This window comes from Epinephelus moara, chromosome 3 (assembly GCF_006386435.1).
Source record: "Epinephelus moara isolate mb chromosome 3, YSFRI_EMoa_1.0, whole genome shotgun sequence".
Taxonomy (NCBI): domain Eukaryota; kingdom Metazoa; phylum Chordata; class Actinopteri; order Perciformes; family Serranidae; genus Epinephelus; species Epinephelus moara.
In genome coordinates, this window is record NC_065508.1 from 28647457 (window position 1) to 28664461 (window position 17005).

General features: G+C 41.6%; 1 protein-coding gene across 6 annotated transcripts in view; it reads right to left on the reverse strand.

The window, feature by feature from the left end:
- Nucleotides 1–17005, reverse strand: part of cadm1a (cell adhesion molecule 1a) — a 599487-nt gene that overhangs the window by 216599 nt on the left and 365883 nt on the right. The gene's annotated exons all lie outside the window — the stretch shown is intronic.

Genomic DNA, 17005 nt, shown 5'->3' on the forward strand with positions numbered 1-17005 from the left:
TTACAACGTGATTGAGCTAGCAAAGCAGTTTTGTGTTGCTATGTGTGGTATTTATTCAGTTTTGGGAAATCACGATGTCTAGAAAGCATCAGTGGATGCAGCTGACAGGGACAGCTAACACTAGCAGCAAAGCTAACATCAGGACGTCATCTGTTAAAAGCCTCCCGTTGTCAGATACGACATGAAACTACTCCAGTTAGCTCGATCATGTTGTAACTAAGACATCCCCTGGAAAAAATATTTTCTTCACGGATGAGCACACGTTTGATAAAGAGTTAAATCTCTCGGCATCCATTTTCAATCTCTCTGTGTGTTTGTTTCCTTGCGGACGAGAAAAGGAGGAGCGCACATTTCCGAGAAGGCGTGTCCTTTTCAAAAATGCAAGAGGCGTTGCTTTGTTGCCGGCCGTTTTCGCCGGTGTGTTAAACACACTTTAGAAAGGAGTGTCCCCAGACTATCAGAAGGCGGAGATCTCTGATTGTCTGGTGGCGAGACTAATGGTTAGATGGAGAATTCTTCTGACTATATTAACAATTTGTCGTGTTCCACCATTTTAAATTTCTTTGTCGACTCCTATGGTTGTATCTCACTTACTACACTGCCTTCAGGATCTCCAGTGGTACTGCTCTGTTTCGTCCGTATCCTTAAGATTTATACTTTGTACTTTACTTTAGTTTCAAAATGAAGACAGAGTACAGACAGAAAGCTCCGTCCATCTCAGTATCTAACACTGAGCATAAATGAGCCTTAAGAAAACCATGCACAAAGCCCTTTGACCTTCTGGCGTAGGTGACATGGGCAATAACAAAATCCGAATGCAAGTGGTCAGCTGGAAACGCACGATAGACACAAGTGTGAACGGCATTGTGTCTCGGTTGTACACTTGTCTTCTTATCAATAAAATACATGTTGACAGGTATAAACAGGCTCTATTTATGGGCGCATTATTATACTGGAATTTAAGTGGTTTTCAATAAAGTTATCAGCTGATGTTTTAATTTAAGCAACAAAACAGAGGACCAACCATGCTGTGCTTGTGCACCCTACAGAACCAAAGCAGCACATCACTTTTTTTTGTTAAAAACCAAGTGCTATTTGTCTCATTAATAATATATTATAGTCCAAAGTATTGAGGATTTCTTAGATCTTAGAAGTTCTTTTTGTTATGGGGATTGTATTTCTGTAAATTTTTATTCTGCTATAAAACTCTGTATTTGGCAGCAAGTCTGGAGGAGCTGGGGAAAGACATCTGTGTGTGTGTGTGTGTGTGTGTGTGTGAGTGTGAGTGTGGATATCATAGGGGAAATCTGTATCCTTTCATACAGCAGAGGGAAGGAAGCCCTTTCTCGTGAAATCTCACAATGCCAGAGAGGCAGTGGAGTCAATAGTTTGAACCAAATATGATGGAACATCAACATCAACATCAGCCTCATCACTGACAGAGAACATTCAGAGAAGATGCCAATGGAATTTGACAGCGTGATTCAGGGTGATGTGAACTCACTGGTCTCCAGTGGATTAAACAGCATTCAAAGGGACAGAATTCAATAGGTTTTCTAAGTGTAGTCATATGCAATCCTCAAAACACACGTCAGCAAACATTAATCTTATGCACGCTGCATTACGTGGCGTGAAAAGTATTAAAATGACAACTTCCTCCATTCAGACAATCCGGAAGAGCAAACACTGACATGTTTGGTAAATTATCTGTGATTGATTAATTATATTATCATGCATGTCACACAGAATCATGAGCACTAAATCAGAACTGCAAAGCCGGATAAAAACATCAAAGCATTCAGTACGCTGATGTTGGAAGCACAACATGCTTATTAAACCCTTTTTTGAATTCATCATACTGAACCAGCGGACTGACTAACTACACTGTTCTGATGCACAGTGTGACTAATCTATATTAATCCGACATGACAGCGGGAAACTCTTCAAAATCAATATCTCTGATTGATTGCTGTCCAACTTGTGGTGCCAGTGCTCGCACTCTCAGAAAACGACAACCAACAAATCCAAAATCGTTTAGCCATATATCATGATAGAGCCTCCGCACGAATAATCCGGTTAGTTGCTGCGGAAGTAGACTTTTATTTTTTATAGAAAAGATATAATGAACAACCATTACTGCATTTTTGAGTACAACCCCCGCTGAATAATGTAGGTTGGTTTAACATCACAAAGCGGCTTTGAACCAGGAGAATGTTAGTGCTAATGCTTGACAATCTTTCATTTTCCGACCGCCTGTAACCTGGCAAGCTGATCACATGATAGCCTTCCCTGGGTTAAATCATTCCCAAGGTGAAACACACACACAGAAACATACACACGTGACTTTCTCAAATTTAGTGCTGTTTGAGTGGCTTCCTATAGGTCTCAATCTGCCACCTGTCACATCTGTTTCCTGGCCTCCCTGCTGTGGTGATAAGAAGCAGGCATTACAATTGTCATTTCACATTTTCACCTACTATTTTTTTTTATCTGTTTCAGTGTCCATCGCCCACCCATCTCTCAGTAAGGAAAAAGTGTCTACTCACACGCATAAAACAAGGGGGAAAAAAACCCACAATCCTGCTTTTGCAGCTATCAAAGCTATCAATCAGTCATGCCTGGAGGCTAAAATAGAGAGCTGTTCTGATGGATACATTTGCCACATCCCCAGTTCAATTTGTTTGGCAGCTTTGGAGAATGCAGCGAGTTTGGTGTGCAAACACATTGTACCAATCATTCCCATTCAACTGGCAAAGCATGAAATAACAGTCAAGGCCGTTTGGGGAGCCTTCTGTTTGTAGACACGGCGAGGCAGTGGCCGTCTGAAAGTACCGCCACGCACAAATAATGCCGGTTAAGATCTCAGCAGAGATGAGGAGCCACTCCATTTGTCCTTTTGGATGTTTCACATTTTTATCAGTTGAGAGCTGATGGGTTACATGGTAAATATAATGATGTGCCTATACACTGCGTCACACATCTGTTAAGCCGTTAAATGACTGCTCCTACCTAACCACAGATGCAGAGTAAGTATTTGAATGTTCAACACTGTTTTTCACAGCATCAAAGTGATAATTACAAAGTGATGAATAGTTCTCAGTGGTGATAATCATAGTGTAAATTGGACGTTTTGTTTTTGCCACCTAAGTAAGTTTCAGTTTGTATTTTCATGGAGTAGAAGCTATTTGACGTTACTGGGAAATTGCAGCTTGCATCATAAAAATGAAAAATGAAAATTTGTTGATGTTCAAGAATACTAATATAAACTATCCAATGGAAGCAAAGAAGAAAGTTGGGTGACATCATTGTAGATCTACAAAGTCCACAAAGGAGGACGTCAGGGTCAATGGGTGAGTCAACAAAACCTTGGACTCTTCATTCTGTATTCCCTACAAACAGTCAATGTTGGTTTATTCCAACCATGATCGTTCCTTAATCTTGACTAAGGGTTAGGGTTAGGGTTAGGTGATTATTACTGTAACCATAAAGACAAAGGTACCCCAAACATAAGCTCTACAAACAGATGTGCTTATGTGTGCAGGATCTGTGGGCAACCAAACAACTTCTTGGCATTCTAGTTTCCACTTACTGTCCATTTGTAGTCAGAGAAGTACTGACCACACAACATCACATCTGAATGGCAGCTAAACAGCTGTGTGGAGAGGTGGAATGCATTGGCTGAAATGCAATATTGGAGCCCATCAACTATCATCTTATGACAACTTGGCTTTAAATTAGCTTTTATAAGAATGTGTCTGCTTTTATATGCAGATATCTGTTTATAGAGATGAACCGAAACGGCATATCTTCACTCCCAACTCGTCACATTTCGCCGCTTGTTCTGTGGACTTTTGACGTCTACATATGAGGCGTCAGGTATCCTTGGTGCATCTGTTGATGTTCTGGGATGCCGTGTCAATTTACGCCTGTTTCGTGCATTGTGTCTTTTCAAAATACTCCTCTGTTTTCACAGGAAATGTACAGTTTCCGTTTGGTAGTCTTTTTCAATGTAAACTCACAACATTGGTAAAACACTTTGTATTAAGTTATTTCTTCGTGCAACAAATGCACATGGTTAGGTTTAGAAAAGAATGTCATGGTTTGGCTCTACATTCACACGGGAAGCAAACAGCTGGCTCCTTGGTGAAAGTCTGGTATTTGTTGGACCCATCCATCAGGGACTTTCCAGCTCCTTAAGTCATGCTGCTTTCCAACAGCGTTTCCAACTGACCCTGTCTGGCAGCATATCACACCGGCGCGAAAAGATGGCGTTTCTCAGTGGTGTCTAATGTGGAAATCATGGACCAAGAATTTGACGACATCAGAATAAGAGCATGTTGGCCGAAATGATCGGAGCATCAAAGAGGATGTCTTGGTCTGGACATCCACTTGCTACACAGGATCAAGCCCCCACAGGCTTTATCATCATCAGACTGATAGCCAATGGGTTCCCAGATTGCCCCAACATAACAAATTTGTAATTTTAAATAAAGATGTTTTTCTAATCATAGATTATTTTTTCGAACCCAAAGCATTATTTTCCCCTAATCCAAACCCTAACAAACCACACGCTAGCCCTGTGCCCGGTGGATCAGATTCGGCCTAGTAGAGACTCCATTATTATGCTGATAAATAATTATGCATCATATGTTTAAAGGAATTTTCCTGTTATTACTATTGCAATCAATATAATTATTAACTACTAATATTATTATTTTATTTTCTGAAACCTTTATAAACCCATATTTGTGCCTAAACCCAACTGTAGCGTTGCCATATCATAACATGGACTTTTTGTCCGACAGTGATTTGTCGTGGCTGTGAAAGGCAGTGACAAATGATGGCGTCCTACCGATCAGGGCGTGAGATCAGAAAACATAAGCCATACTGGAGGGCAGTTACGAACAGCAGTATTTGTTGTTTAATTTGGAGGACTTGTTGGATAATCTGCATGAGCTAAAGTTTGAATTATCCTTAAAGGGCTACCCAAATAATCTTATAAGGGGTTTATGCAGATTTTGCTGTCACATGATGAGTTGAGTGCTGTTTTAGAGGCTTTTATATCCTCAAGAATGGAGAAAGAAAAAGTTATATTATGAAGTTGTTTGCCATGATATTGGCAACTGATATAATTTGCAATTGCTTGATCAAAGAAAAAAATTGTGAACCTTTACCACTGATATTTGCTTTCAGGTCTAAGGTTCAGCTGTCATTAATGCATTTATAGCCCCCTCCGCGAAGGTGAAATGGACTTTAATGCCTATTGGCTGAGACCAAAAGTGGTGGCTGTTTTCGAAATATTTTTACTTCAACACTTTTCTCTAACCTTGTCAACAACATTAGCGGATACCTGCATGTGAGTCAAGGCTCGGATTTACGTTTGACTGAGCATCTGACTTATTGACTGGGGTCATGAGGAATGACAGAATAATAACCAACTACCCCGCAGATGTGTGCTTCCTCTTCTATTCTCCATTACCCCATCTGTTTTCCACCAACCTGTGCCAACAGCTTGAACAAATGTAAACGTGAGATCTCAACAGCCGCTCCGTCCTCAACTCTCTAAGTCTGAAGGGGCTTATTTGCGAGAGTTGCGACATCCATTGCTTCCCCCTTGGAGAGCTACCTGCCAGCGATCTCACTTTCTCCCTTTGCCACACATGTCTCCTGATGCTGCACTGTCCTTGAAATGCAGTAACAACATCCTGTCTCCCAAGCTAACATGTGCCAGCAGCAGAGACAGTTAGATGGAAGAAATGAGACTTGTGCAGATGTTTTTTTTCCCTGAAACCTGTAATCTAGCTCACCCCTGATGGTCATGTGTGTGCTTGAGACTAGACATGGGGGAAATAACTTTTGTTTTAATGGCAGCTAAAACTATGTCAGATGACCCATTTGACAATCGAGTAAAGTGGCTGGGTAAGGGCCCAGGCGTACGTGACAGATTTCAGAAAGAATAGATTTAATTATGATTTGACAAATGAAGCCAATTACGATAATCATAGGACTATGTGCTTGTCGTACCACAAAATCCTCAAGAGCGCTGCCTGAGATCATATCTGCAAACACACCAACGGCAGCACATACAGTATATTCCTTAGTATGAATGCATTTTTATGACATGAGGAAATGATATCTTTTTCTTTAGATGGCTGATGAGTTCAGTTCAGTTGTTCAGTTCAGTTCAATTCAATAGAACTTTATTTATCCGGAAGGAAATACTTGTGCCAGAGAATGCTTCAAATGACAATAACACTAAGTACAGTAACCACAATTTAATGTTCTCAACCAGTGGGTTCCCTGAGTCAGGGTCACTCACTGGGCAATAGAGTATAAAATATCTGGCAAAATATACAAATATACAAGATATAAGTGTTTTCAAGGAGCAAAAGCAAAAACCAGTGCCTCACAGAGTAACGACAGGAGTACGATAAAGACAAGAGTTACCGACTGTGCCTGATAATCAGTGTTATATTGAATATGATAAACAATGAGAAGTAGTATTGCGCATGATTTGAGAAAAATACTGAACAGACCAAAGAAAGAAAGAAAGAATTTTTAATTCGTTTTCTTTTCAATCCTGGTCAGTTTCTTGTGACACTGACCTACAACAACAACATGAAGTCATATAGACTGACTGGTTACTCCATCATTAGACAGTTTGGGTGATTAGCGTCCTGCATCATCACGTCACTGACCCTTAGAGTAAAATAATGCTTGCAGTGTTCACACTGCAGAGTTGTTGCGGCGTTGCTACAGAGCTGCATGCTGCTGTATCTACTGTATTTCCACACAATAAAAAGCTGATACAAGCCACAACATTGTCAGCAACACAGTCTTGCTAATATTTCATAACAAAACGCCTTTTGTTAAAAAATGCAGGGATTATGTCCACAGAAATGCTGTCAGAGGGCACTTATTTTGAAACAGAGACAGGAAGTGCTCAGTTAAAAAAAAATCATGTCTGTTACAAATATTGAAACAGTAGCGAAAGGTTAAAAGACTTTTACAGTCTGTTTTTGATGAAAACCGCGTGCATCACATGGAAAAAAATAGGTGAGCCTCCTATTTTCTAAATGTGTGAGCAGCACATGAACATGGTGGGACTTCTTGTAGTTTTTTTTGCCGCCTGTGTTAACAGGTTTGAGCAGCCACACTGCCCACGTGAGCAGTGTTGCTTAGGCGTAGCTTGGCTACTGTTCAGCTGCGAAACATCTGGAGAGAAGATGGCTCGCCAATTTTTTCCCACGTGACACAGATGGTTTTCAGCAAAAATAGACAGTGAAAATGGTGTTTTGATGATCATACTGAAATTATACCTCCCTTCACTACAGTTTAAATGTCAATATCTGTCACAGACATGAAGAAATATATATGTTCTTTAAACTCAACACTTCCTGTCTCCAATTCAAAACGCCCTCTGACAGCATTTCTGTGGACAGAATCCCTTCATTTGTTCACAAAAGGCTTTTTTTATTTAAATATTTGCAGGACTATGTTGCTGACAATGTTGTGGCTTGCACGGCTCCATAAATAGGGGGGGGTATCAGCTTTAAATTGTAGAAATGCAACAGTTACAGCAACAGGTAGCTCTGCAGCAGCGCCACAGCAACAATGCTGTCAGTGTGAACGCTGCATTTGTACGGGCCGTAGCAGATCAGCAAGGTTGCCATCGTGTGCTTCTCACGCAGGCAGTGTGTTCCCAGCATAGGACTGACAGCAAGTCATAATGCATTTCTCTGCACTTTATGGATTTGTGTCCTCACTGATAGTCAGAGTCCTGCATTATGGCCGGTACCTGCTGGGTGATCAGCGGGTGGTATTCTGTCCTAAATTTATTTCGGGGTTCTGTATTGGGCAAAACAAAGAACATCCAGGTCGGATCGTGGGTGTTGGATAATAAAAATATTCAAATAAAATGAAAATAATAGAAATTTATTTAATATTTTAATCCTCTGACTGCAAGAATCCTTTCAAATTATTATGTATACATGTATTACATAGTTCAGTGAAATTGACGGCTTCTCTTTACTGCATTTTATTGACAGCGTGGGCTGTTAGTGGACCACAAAATCAGCTGTCAAACACCAGGGGGAAAGAACAAAGGCTATTCATGAAATGTTGTAAAACATAAAATTAATAATATTTTTATTATTGCTTTGTGTGTCAACAACCTGGTCTCACTCCGAAGACGTTGAAAACTGGCGGTTGGGCAGTGACTTCCTGCATCAGACCCTGAGGAAAAAAGCTGTCTTTTCATATCAGCATGATATGCTGCAAGTCAACGTCATTGTGTAATGGAGCCCAGCCGTGTCAGGGGGAAACCTGGCGGGACAGCAACGAAAGTTAAGGTGGTGGAAGCCCAAGTAGGGTGGGCAGGAGGGGTGGTGGATGGGTCTAACAACCATCAACTTCCACTTGGGAACCCTGTGTTCACTTCCCGTGAGATTGTAAAGCCAAACCCTGTTCTTTTTTCTAAACCCAACCACGTGTGTTTGCTGCTGAAGGGGAAAAAAAAACCAAAAACGTCAATTTGCGATGTTGTGCATTTATTTTGAAAGAGACCGTATACAAACTGTACATTTCCTGTGAAGATAGAAGTGTATATTGAAAACAGACAATTCATGTTGCAGGCTGAAGTTGACACGGCGTCCCAGAGCATCAACAACCAACATACCCAGGGTACCTTGCATGTCATATGTCAACATGGAAAGTCTATGACGAAACATCAATATGTGACAAAGTCAGAGTGAGAATGTGTTGGTGTCAACTCTGTCTTCTGCACCATCTGGTTTATAAGAGCCACTTCGATCAATTTAAATATCTATTTAAATTGTATTTCCTGAGTTACCTTTGTTTTAAAATATGTTATCTTTGTTTCAAGTGAATGAAATGGCTCAAAATGATCACTTCAAATGTGCTACTTAAAAAGCAGGCAGGTTGTGGAACTAATTAGTCATGTGCGGGTGGCGTGATGAGTGCGGTAGTGCACGGCATGGTGCCAGAAATCAGACCAGTGCAGGACTCCGCAGGTGGCCACGAAGAGCTTGCAAAGACATGTAGAGATGTAGAGCCCCAGCTTCATTAGCCTGGGAAGAAAGAGTATCTTATTATTCTAAGTTAACTTGGTTAGTTTAATAACCTCACACTGTCAGCCAATTTCTAGTCTCACACTTTCCTTGTATTTTCTCCCCTACCATGGATAACTTATGTTAGATTTTCAGATCCTGCCCTGCAGTAACCCGTGTTCCTGCCATTCCCCATCTCCTGACCTCCCCCACCCACCTACACACCTGTTCCCACTTCCCCATCAGCCTAGAAGCATACATACAAGTCCACTTCCATTTGAGATTGTTGATTGTGTTTGTGCCTCAGCGTTCCGGCCATTTTCTCTGCCTGCCTGAGTTTCAGCTTTTGTGACCCCGACCTACCCTTTGCACTCCTGCTCTAAAGACTGATCCCCTATTGGTCAAGTTTGTCTCATCTCCCCTGCCTGCCCGGCTTTGACTTTGGCTTGTTTTCAACCTCGAGTAAACTTTTTATTTCACCAGGCCGGTCTCAGAGTCATGCTTTCGGGTCCAAACCTGTTTTTACTGAGCCTTTAAAAGTAAAGGTGAAAAGGCTAAGTGTTAAATAACAATTAAGTTTACTTTCTGTGTCTTAGGTCCAGGGTCTGCCTAGACTTCTCCACTTGCTCTGCCAAGAGACATTTACTCTCTTTTCTCAGGTAAAGCTACAGTTTTCAACTTCAGCTGCCCTCTTCGGCCTCTGTGTGCTCTCGTATCGAGCTCAGTAATACTGAGTGAAGTGATGGAAAACATGCGGTGGTGGCAGACTCGGAAGCTGCTTTGAAAATACATGTACAAGATACGGATACAGCACCTTGAGCCCTTGTTGTGTACAGTGTAATATCAGTGATTAAATAATGGCTCTGCAGGTACTACCTTTGTAAGGCTTTAACCACATTAACACATACAGCTGTTACTTTTACTGTGCCTGTATATGTATTTTGAAGCACCAGTAGGAGCCCTTTTGTTATAAAAATAAATGTGTCTTATCAGTCTCAAAAACAAAGAGGCAACAAACAGATAAGAGCAGCCCACCCCCTGCAGTGTGATGCCACAGATTTGACCTGTTGTCTAAATCAAACACTGGTGAAGATATGGTCGCTGCAGGGCCTGACTAAGCCTTTCTAGGGCCCCAAGTAGCTGTTAAATTCACACATTCCTTAGTCAGTTTCCAGGTCAGGGCTTCGTACCATTCTCTTGAGCGCTTCTCTCAAAGTCAACAGAAATCTTTACCGGGTTCTCCAAATTAAACGCTAAAATACCTTGTTTTCCCTCTGCAATGACACGTTTTCTGATCTGATGCCTCTGTCCTTTGGCTGTGCACTCCAAACCATTAGAAATCACAGGGTCTGTTTCATAATGGATCAGTTAAAAATATAATTTATTGACCTTTGACAGTTGTCTTTGTTGTGCAGATTTGTGCTTGTTGTATAAATTACTTCATGGTCTTATGCGACCACCTGTCAGTCTGCATGGATAATGCTACGAACGCCAGGTCATCAACAAGAGGTGAATTTAGGAACACTACATGAGGACAATTAGGAACTCAATTCCCACCCATATCAGCGAATGCCCTACAAGGCCTTTCGCCCCTTAACTTATGTTGTTGTCCCCCTGCGTTTACCCCTGACACCGCCAGGCACATTACACAATAATGGCCACCAGCCGCGTTTCATACCAGTGTGAAAGGATGGCTTTTTTCGTCAGTGTCTGACGCCGGAAGTCAATGCCCAAGCGTCCATATTTGATGATTTCAGAATCAGACCAGGCTGAAATAAGAACCATAATAGCTATAACATGGATTCTATTTGCAGCAGACAGCTAAGGCGTCTGTGTTCCCATCTCATCTTCCTCATCATGTCATGACCTTATGTTACCTTCTCATACGTGCCATGCAACCAAGGTATTTTGCTGTAATACCACTGGAATTTCCTCATAAGGGCCGCAAGAGATTGCTGCTTGCATAATCCTGTATATCGATCAAAAATAAAACCATATAAACTCGATCATTTATTCTTTTTTTGCAGCAGAAATCTAAGGCTCCTGTCTTACCCATCATCACAGCTGTAATGATGTCATTGAGCTACATTATATGTAAGGTTGTCATGAGAACCAATACTTCGGTACCAAGTTGATGCCAACACGCAAAAATATGTTGGTACCTGTTATTTTTAGTACCGGATACAACTTTGCCCACAGTGGGCCGTGTCGATTCCTGTCGGAACTGATGGGGGCAGTATATGCGCGTCAGTCGGTGCAGAGGACGAGCGCTGAAGAAGAACACCTGTTCTCCATCATTTTTGCTAGAAACAATGGCTTTTACAAGTGCTGCTGGAGCAACAACACATCGGCTTGTCGAAAAGTCAGGTAGTAGGAGTTGTGTGTGGAGAGGGTCTGATTTACACCGCAAGCGATGCGTTCGCGTAGCGCTCGCGAACAGTTGCTGTTTACTCACATTTTCATTTCGGCGAGCATGTTAACAAGTTAGAGCATTCACACCGCATCCGTTCTGCGCTCTGCTTGACTCGTGCTGCTTTCGCGAGCAAGCTTGGAAATAGAAGAGACACAGATTTTTTTGCGCGAGCGAATGGTCATGATATTCAACAAAAAACACGAGTATGCGTGTGTTGTGACGGGACAGCAGCGGCCGCTGCGTGACTCGTTTGTTCGATTGTGGTGTGAATACACGTGTGCTGCCGCAACGCTTTCAGTGTAAATGAGGCCTTAGAGTTAAAGTTAAAGTTTGAAACAGTTTTAATAGAGTAGTGAATTTAGAAATACAAGGGTTTCTGTTTTTTGACTTTTATCGTGGTATCAAATGAGTATTGAGAATTGTGGAAATTCCCTGGTATTGGCATTGACTACTGAAATTCTGGTATCGTGACAAGCCTAATTATATGCAGTGCAAAACAGCACAAAATTGTGTGGTGGCACCAGATGGTGCAGAAGACAGAGTTGACACCAACACATTCTCACTCTGACTTTGTCACATATTGATGTTTAGTCATAGACTTTCCAAACAGGTGCTTTTATCAATTGTTATGGTTTATTAACTTACATAACCTTTTGGCTTAGGTTGTGCAGATTTAAGGGACATAAAGCATCTGAAGATAATCCAAGAAATGACATTATAGTAAGCAACATACCAATGTGGGCACTGGCGCACCATTTCTATTGCAGAGTTCAGAGGGTTAATAGTTGTATTGTACCGTACTCTCTTTTAATATTTTTCCTGCCCAGGGACCACGGATACAAATGACCTAAATAGCTAACTGTGGCTCAACAGTTGTATTGTGCATGACTCTTGTTAAATAAACCAATAAAATAAACTAACAAAACTAATATGATGCTATGGGTATGGTTTGGTTGAGCCCTCCAAACTATTTGCTGAGGTTTAGGGAAAGAGGATGGTTCTGGGTTAAAATGTTTTCTTTGTTAAAGTAAAACCTTCAGTGTCACCGTCACAATAACACATGTGCTTCAGTTCATGGACTATGGACTCTTTAGTGGATTGAGAGTTTCTCTTTTGCCCAATTCTCAAAAGACAGACTTTACTGCATCTCTTCCAGATACAAGACATAATCTACTCTTTTTTCATTTTGCCAACCAATATGTGTGCTTATCAGTTTTCTAAGTATCATTCATGTTCACCAGCCAAAAAACAACAACCAATAATTACTGCTTGACAAAATTCTGGCTGGACCTCAAAGTTGCTTCCATCTTAACAGAAGAAAGAAATAACGGAGAGAGGGAGACTACTTGAGTTTGTAACAGAAACATTTGTGGAAGAAAGAGTAAAAATGTGAAGCAGTTTGTGCGCAAGAGAGGAAGAAGAGAGTGAAAGCCACCCCATGGCCAGAGTCAATACTGATCTTAGTAAACATAAATAGGCTTGGATCTGTTACATTCACACATGGGCACTTCACAAGGAGACTATTGATCAAATCCCACCAAAGGCAAAATACAGGCGAGATAAGAGCAAGATTACAAACAAAACTTTTGGCCAACTATTGCTTCCTGAAAGCTGCGGAAGAAAGAGAAAATAATGGGACACAGAGGATGCTGATAGCCAATCAAAGCAAGACAATACAAAGCCGTTAATATGGCATATATTCAAAGTGATGCATGAAAATGAATAGTGTCCTGTCATACTAGGACAAAGCAAGAGATGAGATGGGTATGAGTATCCAAGGTCATTTTTCCCTTATGACCTGAAACCACAGTTAAAATGCCATAATGTTGTGTCCCAGTTCAGGGGCTGTTCCGTTTAGAGTAACAACACCATCTCCTGGAGATGAAGACTACAAAATGGTTTCATCAAACACATTGTTCAAGGAAATATATTTGCTGTCTGTGTGTAAGTAGCCTAAAATAAAGTCTTTTAGTTGCCACTCTCAGTTTTTGTTTTTAAAGGATAACTTTGCCGGTTTTTAACATTAACGTCATCTTTCCAAATTTGACATATAGCCTAGTGTGATATAAAAATGTTTTTACAGTGCTCTCTGTGTCTCAGGGGACTATTTCAAAATCTGGTGTTCTTCCGCAAACTGTTGACGTCAGTGGTACTCATAAGAACTACGAACTATTCCAACTTGTTTGTCTGGTCTCCACCTCTGGGTATCCAGGGGCCGCACTCTAGATGCATCCAAAAACCAAATCTATCTTCTTGTCTCGCATTGCAAACTAGCTGCGTGTTCACCAAAATCATTATTATGAATGCAGAGGATTGTGGAGGAGGATATTTTTTACAGTATTGTACAGTGTATTGGCCAACTCGGACATTCAGGTTGGTTGATTATTTGATCACCTTAAGAAATGCAGTGGAAAGCCGCCGAAGCTGCAGCTCAGCCGTAGAAGAGAGCAGCACCGACGGGGGACCATCCAGAGCCTGAACTGCAGAGAGCAAACAGCGACTGGTGGTGTCTTTGCTCAAATTGCCCTCTGACGCCAACAGAAATGAAATTCAGCTGCACTGATTTCAGTGTGAGCAGTTTTTCTTGGATGCTGTCGTCAATTACAAACCAGCGAGAGCCCATGTGTGCATTACTATACATGAAACTGGAATATTTTGACGATTGGCCAAATATGTTGCCCTTTTTTGGTCATTTTATTTTACGCCTGCCTCCAATGAAGGATTGAGAGCCGCTGCTCCAGTGTCAGCTGAGAGACAGCAGGGAAATACTGTGTGTAGATCCAGTATTCACATTTTACAACCATGGACTATCGTTTGAATGAACTGCTTGAATGAATCGGTAGTTGCTAGTTGTTGGACAGATCACTGGAGACCTTCTTTAGGATCCAAAAGACAAACTGGAAAAAACAACCAAAGCCAGCAGGGCTGACAGGGCAGATGACCATTGAGGGAGTATTTTGTTACCTTTGTTTTGGCCAACAAAATAATAGATTTGGTTGTTGAGGTGACTCACACCTTCTAGCACTATACAATAAAGCATGTTTGTTGTGTATAACACTAGTGTTTTTACATTTATGCCATTTTCTTTCTGGTGTTCTAGTAGAACAGTGAAGAAAGTTACTACAGACACCTTTACTTTCTCTAATCAGAGCCATGTTTGAGATGCCCACCTCCACATGTTGGGTGGGTTTGGGGAGTATTTGGGGGATGAGCATCAGGAACTTTGGTGCAATGCATCCTTGTACATGTAGGCACTGAAATAACGGCTGTGTTTGAAGGAATACTCAGCTTCTCTGTCAATGCAGCACACAGGGAGCTAATTTATTGCTTCAATTGACTGCATTTACCATCAGCACTGATTGGATATCCACTTAAAAATGTGGTGAATTTTTCCTTTAAAAGTAACCAACAAATGTGACCTTCTAATGGCCAAAATCTGAGGACACAACGGGTGTAACATTTGCGGTCCTCGGGTCACTGCTTCGGGGCTGGAACTGCTAATGACACAGTGTCTAGCCCTCTGCAGAGCCGCCTTCGTCCTTCAAAGGAAGCAGCCCCTGAAACGTGACACAGCCGTAGCGTGATGAAATCCAACGGTAAATTACACTGAATTTGGAAATAAGTTTAGATTTGATATTCATGTGGCTGCTTTCCAAACCTGGTGGAGAAAGCTCACAACATGCAATCAGATGCAATCAAATGCAGAAACCCAGCCTTGCTGTCTCACACAGATCTGCCATGGTGGGGTCTAATTAAAGCTACGACCCCCAAGGTATCCTTTCCCACTTTCTGCTGCGGAGGACTGCTGAGGGGGAGCAAACCCTGCGAGTGCAAAGACAAACAGACTTATTAAGCCAAACAGGCCTATGGTGCTGCTTGATAAATGACAAGAGAAACAGGGAAAGAAGGTGGGGGCTTTTGATGGTGGAATAGAGGGGGAGACAAGTTCTCCACCAGGCAAACCACTCTGGGTTTATAAAACTGGCTTATTAATGTTCAAATGGCAAGGCCTGTATCTCCATTCAGATATGCTCCCTAATGGAGGAGGGGAAAAAAGAGAAAAGTTCGCTCTCAGGGCAACACTCTGGAGAAGAGAATTCTCTTTCTAAGCCTCGATTGGCACCAAACCAATGCTGTAATTTGAGACTAAATCACAGAAAAGGATGCAGAAGAGTGCACGCAAAATGTGCTATTTATTCTGTTGCAGTTTCTTCAGTCTCTGCAAAATAAAATTATTCCTCAGTGCAAAGAAACTGGCATGCCCCCAGACATTTGTCTGCAGAATAAGAATTCAGTGAACATGAAGCTTACTTCCCGCTCTGTTCCCTGTTAGCCTTAATACTTTCTCTGCCATGGCCCTGATTTGCCCGGCCTGACATGAACGTTAGTCTTTCAAAGTTCAATCAGTCATTCCAACTGCTTCCTGGTGACAGGGCAAAGAGAACAACATGGCCACAAATCAAAGGTGAGCTGAGAGCCCCTCTTACATGAGCAGGCTGGGGAGATGTATTGCTAGAGGCTTTGAAATGCAAAGAAGGAGAAGGATGTGTTTACATGATGACATTGTGTTTATCCATCAAAAGCAGATTGTAGAGAGAGGCGGTGTCGTTGCACTATTTGGAGATGGCGGATGACTGAGCGCTCAGCAGCGCCTGGGTGGCACGCCAATCTAACAGCCAGGTCCCACTGGTGATGGAGGGCAACAATCGTATTTGGTGCCACATCTTTCTCCAGCTCCATGTGTGCTTTTCGTCATTCCTCCGCAAACAAAACAAAATTCAGAGGCAGGGCTCGCGTTCTGCTTTCTGCGGTGACCCCATGCATGCTGTATAATCACATCCACTATTAGTTTTACATATTTTGCTTTGGTATTGGAAGGCAAAATGGAAAAAAAAATTACATATCAAATTCTTAAAGGAACAGTGTGAAGGGCTTGGGGGAATATAAAGGCAGAAATGAAATAAAATACAATAAGTATGTTTTTTTTTAAGTGTGTAATAGTCTGAATACAAGAGTTGTGCTTTTTGTTGCCGTAGAATCAGCCGTTTATATCTACATAAGGAGCAGATCCTTGTTTGTGGAAGTCGCCATGTTGCACTGGCATGTTTCTACAGTAGCTGGACAAACCAAACACAGATTCCAGATAGGGACAATCCCATTAAGGCATCGGCCACCGTCGTTTGAAGGCCATCTTTGTTGTACAGCACCGGAAAAACACCTTTTTTTTTTTTTTTTTTTTTTTTACATAAAACTGCTTTTTTGTGTGTTTCCTGGTTTAAATCACCAGATCCATTTGTTTTGGAGAAGAAGAAACCTCTGCAGATGAGGCAGCTCACAGCAGCTAGGGTTGGGTACCGTTCATAATTGAACTGATACGGTACCGGTATCTGGAATTCGGTACCGGTACCAAACAGTACCTTATTTCGGTACTTTTTAACCCTATGGGCCCTAGGCCTTTTTGGGGTATTTTTACTGCCTTTACTTTTAAGCTCATATCACAGTCATTATAAAGGCTACATACACA